Genomic DNA, 12,018 nt, shown 5'->3' with positions numbered 1-12,018 from the left:
GACGCTAGACCTATGTTACAATGTGAGTCACTGAGTCTTAGAGAGCTTGAATAATTTGTCCATAGTTGAATGGTTAATGGTGTGGATCTGGTTTGGGGCCCTTATTGGAGGCTGCAGAGCCCACAGATTCTGCTGCCTCAGCCTATCTCCTGATGCCTGGTGCCTGGTATGGTGCTCTAACCTCCTCCAGTCCTCATCACAGCTCCATAAAGGAAGCAGAGAAGATCCTATTATTGCAATTTGGCAAGTGAAAAAATTGAGGGTCAGAAACGATGGCATTTAGGGAAGAGCTATAAGTTATGTCCAAGTCTCCCTGCAATGAGACTCCTGGGCTTTTGTTATTTCCAGGAAGAAGGATGAGGTTCTGTCCTCAAGCATGGTAAGGGGATGAGTCTCCGTATCTTTCGCTGGCTGGTCAGGCAAGTTTCTGATGGCTGGGGGCCCTGTGTCCTACCAACAGCTAACTATCTTTAATCAGCCCTGGTAACAAAGTAATCAGCAGGAAGCACTTAGGCTTCTAGTTTGTTTCCCCTAACTGACCAATAAAGAATATTCAAATTCATAAATGTTCTTTTTACTGCCTTCCAAATGATTCCAGTGAACCAGCCAGCCTGTAAGAAGTATATTTGTTTTCCTTTTATTTGCTATTTGCAATACTATAGTTTTGACTCTGAAGGCCCATTGGATGGTGCACAGGAAATTTGGGGATGTTATATTCGTCACTTGGGTTGGGCTTGGCTTACACACTGAGCTCACATTCTGTAGCTGGGACTCACTGCTGCTAGCAGTCTTGATTCTACTCTGCATTACTGAAGGCACATCCCTGCTGGAATAATGGCTCTATGCTGCCATCTACTGGAAGTCCAGAGACTATGCTTTCCTTGCCGATCTATCAGAAAATGTAAAACGGAATTAACAGAGAGCCAGAAAAACAGAAACAAAAAGAAACATAACAGATGTTTGTATGCGGGGAAAGAAAGCCTGAAAAGATTATTTCAAAACCAAAATGACTGTAAATAAAAGTAATGAAGTTATACTATACTTTCATTTTCTTTTCAACGTTTGCTATACTCGCTGTTAGAAGTTTTGGCCTGAAATCAAATACCTGCTGTAGAACCGAATCAGACTGCAGCTGAGCTGTAGCTCCTGCAGATGTGCAATTTTCTTCTTGGCTAAAACCAATTTAGAAATAAGAAAGGCAATGGGGAAAAATTCTCCCAAGGCTCAGCAGACAAAGATCACAGTAAAAGGAAATTCCTGAGATAAAATGGTATTTGTAATCCTTAAGAATGGCTCAGAAAACATTGTACTTGCTATGAGCCGTGATTTTCCTAGAGTTGTCATCTCCTGGGCCCACGGACACTTCAGAACGAGGGACTTAACTCTTACGAGTCCGGGCCACCAACTGTATCAAGCTCTTTGGAAGCTCCTGTGTCTTAAGGCTCAAACCTCAGACAACTGAAAACAAAAATAATCAGAATTTTATTTTTTTAGTATTTCTTCTTAAAGTAGAATCAAATCGCAAAAAAGTTGAATAATGAGAAAATTGAGATATGTAACAGATCCATTAACCAGAGTCTAAATATGGTAAAGACGGCTATTCTTTTTTTTTTTTTTTTAAGATTTTGTTGATTTATTTGAGAGCAGAGAGAGTGCACAAGCACGGGTGAGAGGCAGAGGGGCAGAGGAACAAGCAGGCTCCCTGTTGAGCAAGAAGCGGGATGTGGGGCTCGATCCCAGGATCCTGGGATCATGACCTGAGCCGAAGGCAGACGCTTAACTGACTGAGCCACCCAGTTGCCCCTAAACATGGGTATTCTGTCCCCCAATTGAGTACGATTCCAATCAGAATCTTAAGGAGACTCTAAAACTCAGATGTCAAAATGAAGTGTCAAAAATAACCCAAATTCTCTTTTAAAAAAACAAAGTTGGGGAACAACCCTTCTAGATAGCATGACTGGTTATAAAACTATAGTATTAAGATACTATGTATTGGTCATAAGGTAAGCAAATGGAAATAAAGGGGGGGCAGATTAGAGAGCCCAGGAACACCTACTGAGCCTCGGTAAATGACAGAGAAGACATTTCAAATCAATGAGGAAGAATGTTTTCAATAAATAATGCTGTGGAGACTGGTGTACTGGCCACAATAAAAAATAAATAAAATAATCTGCTTTATTCACACCAAACAACACATTAAATGTGGAGCAACTGTGAATAGCAAACTTCTAAAATTTTATTTTAAAATGTGCAGAATATCTCTACAACCTGAGATAAGCAATGATATCTTAAAGCCTAAAACACGCACAATTTAAAGGAGAAGATTGTTCGTTTTGACTATGTTAATATTAAAAATCTCTGCACAAGATAAAAGACCATAAACAGACAAAGGGCTCATGTCTAGAACAGGAGAGGTCCCCCAAATCAATAAGAAAAAGACAGAGTACAAAATAAAGGATGAAGGATATGAATAGGTACACCCAGAAGGGAAAATCCATATGGCCAATAAATGTTTGAATAGATGCTCAGCCTCACAAACTATCAAAAATGCAAATTAAAACAGTGACAATATTTCCAAACACTTTTTACTACTAAAGTGTGCTATTTGGATGCAAGATGCAACTATGGAAAAGGATATTCTGTTATTTTGTATATTGTAGCTTTTTGCAGCTTATATTAAAAATAGTGTAAAATAACTGAAATTTGCTTTCAAAATAATTGTAAGTGCTATTTCTTCAGTTTGGTTTCAGGTTAACATCAGCTCCTCAAGTAAGCTTTCCCTAACTACCAACACAGGAATTACAACATCCCCTTGTAATTTGTCAGTTGCTCACTGCTTTTACAGCATTAAACACAGCTGGCTGTGATTAAATATTTATTTGTGAAATATTTTGTCAATTCCTCCCCTTCCTCTCAGGCATATTTGTTCTCTATGCCTGGCAGAGAATAGAAATTGAATAATTATTTGCTTAATGAATTAATGGTTTTTCGGTATATGTCCTGGCTCTGTATTACTCAGCTCCAATTCCTCATATGTTCCTCATCCATATCTACTGACAATTCAAGCGTCTGTGCCAAGTCCCTTCCACTGGTTCAGTCATGTTCAGTGTAGTCCTAAGGTATATACTAACATGGGAAGCTGACTCTTCCAACTTCAAAGAATTCCAGTGATAAGAGGTGAAATATCAAGGGCTTTCAGAGAACCAAAAGTGCAATAAACCAAAGCATCCCAATCCCCGAGTAATTCGGTTTTCAGGGATGTTAAGCAGATACTCTCCTCCATGCCCAATAAAACAGCATCTCAGCCTCAGTGTAAGGTTGCTGTCAGTTTCCAGTGAGAACGACTCGAATTTCCACTTGTCTGTGATGCTGTTCTCCCTTGGGTCCATCATTTGTCACGAAGAATCTTTACCATTTGAGGAAGAGATGTCATTTGAAGCAGCATTCAGAGACCCTCTGAAAACCCACAGTGCACCAAGAAGACACAATTTCATGGGGTAAAACAAACGCAATTAGCTGTCCTTATCAGAGTCGGGGTGATAAGCTGCCAAAAGCTTTATTCTTCTTCCGAAAGGCTTGTGTCTACTCGCCAGGGCAGCGGGGCACTCCAAGGAAGACCTGGCCAGGTGTCTTTTTTTAGGGGGGTAGATCAGGCTCAGTCCATGTCACTTCTCATTCAGCTTCTGAGTGCACTGCCTTTGGAGAACTGAAAGAACATTGATTGTCGCAGAGCAATGATTACTTCTGCTTCTGAATAGCATGATGTGGGTATTTGAAACCTTGTGCCCAGTGAGGCCCAGAAACCCTGCAACCTTATTCCAAACCCATTCTGATATTTGTCTGGTTTTCCATTTGATTTTTCGGTACTTATTGAAGCGAGCCGGTTGCATTGTTTTCTGACTCCGGCAGGAAAAATAAAACGGAGCTACCTTCTAAATAAACTTTACTACGGGAACAATCACCACCTTTTGACCCTTGCCCTTCTCTACAGGTAACGCAATTGATCCTGTTGCCGTGGTGCTATTCTCTGAGTTGGCAAAGCTTAAAGGACACCAGAGAGCTTGATTACTTTAAAGACCAAAGTCAAGAGGAGGTTAGGCTATGATTCTATGAATTCGTACTGAAGTCATTGCCTAAGAGAATAAGAAAAATAAAAATGATGCAGGAAGTGTAGAATAGTGTTTCACAGTGGTTTTGCGTGTTCACTCATTTTGGCTTTGCTTTGTTTTCAGGAAGGAAATAAACCCATTTGCCCTGTTAATGGGGGATTGTCTAGTAAGTCTCAGGTCACAGGATAGTTGTTTCTCCAATGCAGTTTAGATGATTGGGGTTTGGTCTCATATTGCTGTCTTCTCTTCCAGCAGCTTAGCAAAAGCTAGCAGTTCCTTCATCAAGACCTCTGCTTTTATCTGTTTATCCTAGGTAGCTCCAGTCCTGTGATGGTTAATTTTTTAATTTAAATTTAAAGTTTTCATTTAAATTCCAGTTAGTTAACATGCAGTGTAGTCTTAGTTCCGGGTGTCCAATGTAGTGATTCAACAACCCCATACACCAGCCGGTACTTTCCACGAGTGCACTCCTTAATGCCCGTCACTTATCTCACCCATCCCCCCAGCGACCTCCCCTCTGGTAGCCACCTGTTTGTTCTCTATAGTTAAGAGCCTATTTCTTGGTTTGTCTCTCTCTCTTTCTCTCTCTCTCTCTCTCTCTCTCTTTTTTCTCCCCCTTTGCTTGTCTGCTTTGTTTCTTCAATTCCACATATGAGAGAAATCATATGGTATTTGTCTTTCTCTTACTGACTTACTTTGCTTAGCATAATACCCTCTGGATCCACCCATGTTATTGTGAATGGCAAGATTTCATTCTTTTTTTATGGCTGAGTAATATTTCATTATATGTATACCACATCTTCCTTATTCATTCATCAGTCATCGATGGACACTTGGGCTGCTTCCATAGTTCAGCTACTGTAGATAACGCTGCTATAAACATCCGGGTGCATGGATCCCTTTGAATTAGTATTTTTGTATTCTTTAGATAAATACCTAATAGTACAATTGTTGGATCATAGGGTAGCTCTATTTTTAATTTTTTGAGGAACCTCCACACTGTCTTCCAGAGTGGCTGCACCAGCTTGCATTCCCACCAACAGTGCAAGAGGATTCCCCTTTTTCTGCATCCTCGCCAACCCCCGTTGTTTCTTGTTAATTCTGGTTGTTAATTTTAGCCATTCTGACAGGTGTGAGGTGATATCTCATTGTGGTTTTGATTCACATTTCACTGATGACATCTTTTTATGTGTCTATTGGCCACTATGATGGTTAATTTTATGTATTAACTTGACTGGGACAAGGGTGCCCAGATATTTGGTTAAACATTATTCCAGGCATGTTAAGGATATTTCTGGGTAAGACTAACATTTGAATTGGTAGACTAAGTAAAGCAGATTGCCTTCCCCGATGTGGGTGAGCTTCATCCAATCCTTTGGAGGCCTGAATAGAACAAAAAGCAGAGTAAGGAAGAATTTGCTCTGCTCTGACTATTTTTAAGCTGGGACATTGGTCTTCTATGCTCAGAATGGAAGTGTACCTCAGCTCTCCTGGATTGCCAGCCCTGTAGACAGCAGCTCATGCAAACTGTCTGTCTCCGTGATCTCTCTCTCTATATATATATACAGAAACACATACACACACACATACACACACATAGCATAATACCCTCTAGTTCCACCTATGTCCTTACAAATGGCAAGACTTCATTCTTTTTTTGTGGCTGAGTAGCATATATGATTAATGCACAATGAGCTAAAAATCACGGACCAGTAACACATCACTAGTCAGGAAAAACGTTAACTCCAATGCAAACTCAATTATGGTGAGCTATGTAAGTGCAGAGTATGGAATGTGTCAGTGTGTTCGTGACAACATCCAGTGGAGAGGATACTCTGAATCTTTATTCCTAAATTAAGTAAACAGAAATAGGATGGTGTGGAATAGGCTGATGGTTTTCTCCTTCTTTCACATTAATGTTAGCTGAGCACATGCTATCTGCAACCAAGTATATGTATTTTTAGCATCTCTTGCAGCTAGTTGTGCTACGTGACCAAGTGCTGGCCAATGGAAGAGCAGCAGAAGTGTGGGAAAATTCTGGGCCAATCACTTAAAAAATAAAGTGCTCACCTAAGTCTTGTGCATTTTCCCTTTTCTCACCAGCAGAAAAGCAAGTGTGGTGGTAAGAACTGGAGCAGCCACCTGTACCATTCCACAAAAGGAGTATGTGGAGACAGGTGTATGTGCTTGTACGTGAAAGGTCTACGTATAGCAACAGAAGGGAAAGGACCTGCATTCCCGATGATTGTGGGGCTGCCCTATCAGCCACGAACCACCCACCTGGACTTTTCCATGATTGAGAAATAACATAACTTTGAAGAACCATGATTTTGAGTCTCTCTGCTCTCTGTTATGGTGTATGTCCAAACTAATACACGTGCAGGGTATTTTATCAGAGTATCTTCTCTTATTAGAAATAGATACTTGGACTTAGAAAGGTAGAATCGTATAAAGGTTAATGGTGCAGGAAACACTTATCTTCAAGTTCAGCTCCATTGCTTGCTTGATCTGTAAACTTGAGCAATGTACTGAATCTCTGCACCTCAATTTATCTCATCTGTGAGATGGAGATACAAGAAGTGCGTAGTTCACAGGGTTTATATCGGATCAAATAAAGAACATGAGAAAGCTGTTCCACACATTATAACCACCAACTGATAATTGCTATTATTACTGTTTTTCAACTTCTTTTGTAATATCTATCAAACATACTTTGATATATAATTTGGTCTCAAGTACAGTGGCACCCTCCATACATAACCAATTTCCATTATGAATGACAATATTAACATTCTAGTATTCAAATCAATCACTTGTGAGCTTGAATAGTGTGAGACAATTAAGCTTTAGAATCTACTGCAAAGATGAGTATCAGGCCGCAGATATGGCGATTTTCTAAAGGTGACCCAGTAAGATTGTGATTAACAATGCTACCAAAAAGATGATGATAAGTAATACAAGTAACAGTAATAAATGAGGTTGACAGGATTTTTACATGCTAGACTTGAACTGTCTTTTTAAATGTGTTGTCTCCTACAATCTGCACTATAATTGCATAATACGTACATTATTATACTCATTTTAAGGATGAGAGAAACTGAGGTCAAGTTAGTTATGTTCCCTGCTCCATAACACATAACCATTAGGGATTAGATGAGAAATTTAATTCAGTTATTATTATTTTTTTAATTCCAAAGCCTATTTATTTTCCATTATTTTACCCTGAACTCCTCGAACTCTTGCCTAAGAAACCATTTAGTCTGTATCCATGGTTTCCTTTAATATATTAGGGTAAATATACCAGTTTCCCACTTTCATGTTCATTAGAGATCTAGAGATTGATTTTTGGCTCATTATTTTATCTTATTTATTAAATATACCCAGTTTTGTTTTGTTTTGTTTTTACAAGAACAAAAGTACTTAACTTGGGATTCCAGTAAGATAAAGGGAGTCTTATCTTTCTTTAAAGCCAGCAGATGACAGGTGGACTGTTTCTTAGGATATTGTAGCATATATTTAATAAGGCAGGTGGTGTTCTAATAAGCAAACAGAAACATAAGGAAAGTGGCAAGCTACTTCTAAATTCTGGGCCTCAGTTTCCCCTCCTGAAAAAGCAAATTTGTTTGGGTCAGATCATCCATCACCAACTATTCTAACTATAAATATTATTTAAATAGAACCTCTCTCTTTCCTCCCTCCCAACTTTCCACCTTCCCTCCTTCCTTCTTTCCCTAAATTAGTCACATTAAAATACTTTACTTAGCTTTAATCACCATGAATGGGCCATCTGCTTCTATATTTCATCAAAAAGCAGAATTTGATCATGGCTACTATAAAGAATATTCACATTAATGAATCTGACATTTATACCACTCTGGCCTAAATTCTCCTAAATCTTGTCTTATATACGAAATGAGGATGATGTGTAGAATCTTAGAAAGTTCTTAAGAAGGTTTTCACAGATGAACAAATCTCTTTGATCTTCTCAAGACTAGAAAGCTGCAAATGTGGAATACATGAATATTTCTGAAGTTCTCGAAATTACAGGTAATTCAAATTTAGTCTCAGGATTTTAATATGATCAATGAGTGAAGCGTATATCCAGTGGATGTCTTTTAACTGTAAATGCAATACACTGCATCTAAGAAATTAATCCTGTGAATATTTCATTATGGCACGGGATTAGAAAAAGACTCTCCATGTAGAGTCAACTTTAGAAAATATGACAAATGTAAATCTCTGTTTAGACAACTCAGTGTCATTTGAAAAAGGATTGTTTCTTTTTAATGCAATCATTTTAATATATCTACATGATTTCACATGGTAAGTATAATTCTATTTGGCTTATTTAATACCCCTCACTTAAAGAATGAGAGTTTACCAAGAACCAATCTTGAGCAGAAGCCTTTGCAAGATTCTACCTGTATTTGTAAATTGGACTGTGAAACAAGTGGGAAAGGGAAGGGATTGACAAAAAGAATTTGTGGACTCTGTCTTCCAAGTATTTATAAGAGGCAGAGAGAAAAACCACATAGCAAGCAAAATGGCAGAGAAACTTACAAAGAAACATATAAATGTGTGCAAAATAAGCATATGTATTTTCCAGATGTAAATGAATTCACACATGGTTTGAATTTTCAAAAGATAAAGGAAGAAAGCAGGAGAAGAAGCAAGAGGGAGGGAGGAAGAGAGGAAATAAGGAGGAAAGAAGTGAAGAAGGAAGGCAGGCAGGTAGAAGGAGACAGAGACCATTCACACAGTCACTGGCCCAAAGTCATACTGTAGTCTTGAGTCGATGGTGCTCCCCAGGGAAACATTCCAGAATGAGGCCCTCATCTAAATGTTCCAGAAGACTGTACTTGGGCAATGGACGGTGATGTCCTCTGATGCACTTTCTTTTTTCTTCCTCCCTCTTCTTCAATTTCTTCATCCTTAGAGTAGACTTTCTCTTTATGCTAAAATATATAAATCCATTAATTTCAAACATCCTTTGACCTTATAAAACCAAGGACCAGGAGCATTCTTGGTGTGCTGAAAAATATTTGGAAACAAAATGGGTAAGGTATCTAATGGATGTTTAAAAATGTGTTAAAGAAATGGATGTACTTTTTTAAAAGATTTTATTTATGTTCATGAGAGACAGAGAGAGGGAGAGAGAGAGGCAGAGGCGGAGGGAGAAGGAAGGCTCCACAGGGAGCCTGATGTGGGATTCGATCCAAGGACCCTGGGATCGCGACCTGAGCTGAAGGCAGATACTGAGCTGACTGAGCCACCCAGGCACCCCAAGAAATGAATGTATTGATGACTTAGTTTGAGGGTTAATTCGCTGCAGGAATTTGTGTGATGGCAGAGACGGAACTGTGAATGTCCTCGGCAGACTGCTGCTTTTGTTCTTCAGGTTAGTGAGGGAATAAGGGAAGAACGTTGCCGTGTGGTGTGTGTGTGTGTGTGTGTGTGCACAAGGCATCTGTAATTTGAACAGGTCCACAACATTGGTCAAGGGGAGAGGACAGGGCAATCCTGAATTGGTAGCCGAATAGGAGTTGGACTCATTTTTGAAAGCCTGGTCATATTACTATTATATATTTTTTCTTTTTATTTGCAGCCGCTATTGTAGACCTTTCTTGGTTTCCAAATTTTCTTTTTTGTGACCTTTAGCCACTCCAGTACCAGCATTTTTCACATGTTAGCAAGTTAGCACTAGGGAGTGAAAGCTGGTTGGAAGAGCATTTGAACAGTAATTTTCTAGATTAAACGCACTTCTGAAAAAAGCAAGAGAGAACTAGTACTTTTTTAAGTTATTTTTTTCGTATTTGATTTTTCTTCCATTTAATCAAGCATAAAGTTTTATCTCCCAGACAGTGGGAATCCCTGCAGGGGTTTGTTAGATCCTGTCCTAGCAAACATTTCCACTGACCTTCTTCCCAGCATCTGTGTCTTGATAAAAAAATCTGAGCCCCAGGAGCTGGAAATCGGAAGAAATAAGAGCTGATTTTGTTCAGGTTTTTTTTCTTCTTCTTCTTTTTTTAAATCTCAACTAAGTTTCAGTTGCACAGTAGATGGTCATTCTCATCTCCTGCACATGCTGAGTTGAGACCATGAGAACGTGCAAGGGCCTGCAGTTGGTGTGTAGGTCATGGACAGGGGTGGGCGGTGTGTTCAGAGATTGCAGTTTGCCTCCTTGTGTTGCCTGCACTTTCGAGGGGCAGAAGACACAGGACCGAGTTCATGTTAGTACAATAGCCTGCTGAGTCACCGTATACTAAGCAGAATTATTCCCAGTGTTGAGGAAATCAGGCTCTCTTTGAAAGCACTCAGGCAGTTGATTTTTTTTTTTAAATTAAATGTTTATTTACTGCTTATTTCTGCCCTTTTATTTTTTTGGTTTATTCTACAACTGAATGAAAAGAAAGGAAATATAATTAAATAAATGTTTAAGTAATGCTTATGGTGATCAACTCTAAGCTTCCAAAAATTTAAATGACTTTCAGGATAGACTGATTTCCCCCCCACTTTATGATGTTTAGTATTTTGTAGGCATTCCTGATTAACCCTCACAGGTACCAGGGCACTCATATTTGTAAGTGTTATGGACAGGTTGCTTGAAAGAAGGGAACATGGCAATGGGAAAAGAAGGTAGAAACATATTTTGGAGGCTACGTTTTGACACTTACGTTTCAGTGAAGTTTATGATTATTGACTACTGAAGTATGATTTACATATAATCCAATGCACTCATTTTAAGTGTATAGCTTAATGAGTTTTGATAAAGGTACATACCCATGTAATAACCAGTGCAATCAAAATATGAAATGTTTTGATCACTACAAAAGATTCCTTTGCTCCTTCTCCTTCTCAGTCAACTCCCTTAACATCTCAGCTTCTAAGCAAACATGGACCTGCCTCTGTCATTACAGATTAGATTAGTCTTCTCTGGAGTTTCAAGTAAATGTAATAGTATTTTCTCTTTTGAGCCTCGTTTCTTTCACTCTACATAGTGATTGTGAGATTTACTCATGTTGCATGTATTTGTAGTTTGGTCCTTCTTACGGCCGAGCAGTACGCCATTGGATATAGACATGCCACGATTTGTTTACCCAACTGCTGAGAGTCACTTGCCGTGTATCCAGTTAGGAGATATTATTATACAGCTGCTAAAAACATTTGTGTGCAAGACTCTGTGGGTATATAGCTTCGATTCTCTTGGGTAGACGCCAGAAGGAGAATGGCTGGATCATATGGGAGGTGTATGTACAAGTGTTAAAGAAACAGCCAGGGTGTTCTTCATAATGGTCGGACCATTTCGCACTCCCACCAGCAAAGCTTAAGTGTTGCAGTTGCTTCGTATCCTTGCCAACATTTGATATTGTCAGTCTTTCTAACGTTAGCTATACATATAGGTACAAAGTGGGAGTTTACTATAGTTAAATTTTTCACTTTCCAGATGAGTGATAAGGATGAGCAGTTTCACAAGTCTTTACGGGCTGCTCGATTTTCTTACTTCGTGAAGTGTCATTTGGAATCTTTTTGTGCTTTTAATGAAGTTGTCTGCTAATAGAGATGGAATACATTTTAGATACAAGTTCTTTACCATATACATCTGCTATGCACATTTTCTTACAGTCTATGATTGGCCTTTTCTTTCTTTTAATGGTGTCTTTTGAAGAACAAGTGTTTCTAATTTTTAACAAATGCAATATGTAATTTTTCTAACATGCTTTGTGCTTTTTTTGTGTCTAAGAAATCCTTGCTTGCCTCAAGATCACAATATTTCCGACTAGAAGTTTTATCGTATGCACTGTTACATTTAAGCCTACAATCTACTTGAATTAATTCTGTGAGTACAGTGAGGTAAAGATTGAGGTTAATTTTTTCAAGTTGTTCTCACTTTCAACATCATTTATAGAAA

Source organism: Ursus maritimus, unplaced genomic scaffold (assembly GCF_017311325.1).
Source record: "Ursus maritimus isolate PB19 unplaced genomic scaffold, ASM1731132v1 scaffold_1, whole genome shotgun sequence".
Classification (NCBI taxonomy): domain Eukaryota; kingdom Metazoa; phylum Chordata; class Mammalia; order Carnivora; family Ursidae; genus Ursus; species Ursus maritimus.
The sequence above is the reverse complement of the archived record's forward strand: the minus strand, read 5'-3'. Positions refer to the sequence as shown.